This window comes from Arachis duranensis, chromosome 2 (genome assembly GCF_000817695.3).
Source record: "Arachis duranensis cultivar V14167 chromosome 2, aradu.V14167.gnm2.J7QH, whole genome shotgun sequence".
Taxonomy (NCBI): Eukaryota; Viridiplantae; Streptophyta; class Magnoliopsida; order Fabales; family Fabaceae; genus Arachis; species Arachis duranensis.
The window spans coordinates 33,629,267-33,630,227 of NC_029773.3; positions in this window are offsets into that span (position 1 = coordinate 33,629,267).

Genomic DNA, 961 nt, shown 5'->3' on the forward strand with positions numbered 1-961 from the left:
TTTCAAAATTTGATTTCAAAATATCTTATCTAACTTCTTATCTTCGTATCTTTTTAAAATTTTGATTTTAATTTCTTTTTCAACTAACTCTTTGACTTTTTGTTTGTTTCTTATCTTTTTCAAAACCACCTAACTACTTTTCCCTCTCTAATTTTCGAAAATATCTCACCTCTCTTTCAAAAATTCTTTTTGTTCTAAATTTTAATTTTAATCTTATCTTATCCTTAATTTTCGAAAATTACTAATCCCTTTTTCAAAATTATTTTCGAAATTTCCCCTCTCTCTTCTTACTCTATTTAATTATTTATTTACTAACACCTCTCTTCACCTCTCTCTATCTAAAAATCCGAACCCATTCTTCTTTACTCTTCTCCCCTTTCTTCTTCTACTAACATAAAGGAATCTCTATACTGTGACATAGAGGATTCATCTTCTTTTCTTGTTTTCTCCTCTTTCATATGAGCAGGAACAAGGACAAAAGCACTCTTGTTGAAGTTAATCCAGAACCTGAAAGGACTCTGAAGAGAAAATTAAGAGAAGCTAAGTTACAACAATCTAAAGGTAACCTTTCAGAAACATTAGAACAAGAGAAGGAGATGGTAGCCGAAAATAATAACAATGCAAGGAGAATGCTTGTTGACTTCACAAAGCCAACATCCAAATTTGATGGAAGAAGCATCTCCATTCCAGCCATTGGAGCCAACAACTTTGAGCTGAAACCTCAGCTAGTTGCCTTAATGCAACAAAATTGCAAGTTTTATGGACTTCCATCTGAAGATCCTTATCAGTTTTTAACTGAGTTTTTGCGGATTTGTGAGACTGTAAAGACGAATGGAGTTGATCCTGAAGTCTACAGACTCATGCTTTTCCCTTTTGCTGTAAGAGACAAAGCTAGAATATGGTTGGATTCACAACCCAAGGATAGCCTGGACTCCTGGGATAAGCTGGTCACTGCCTTCTT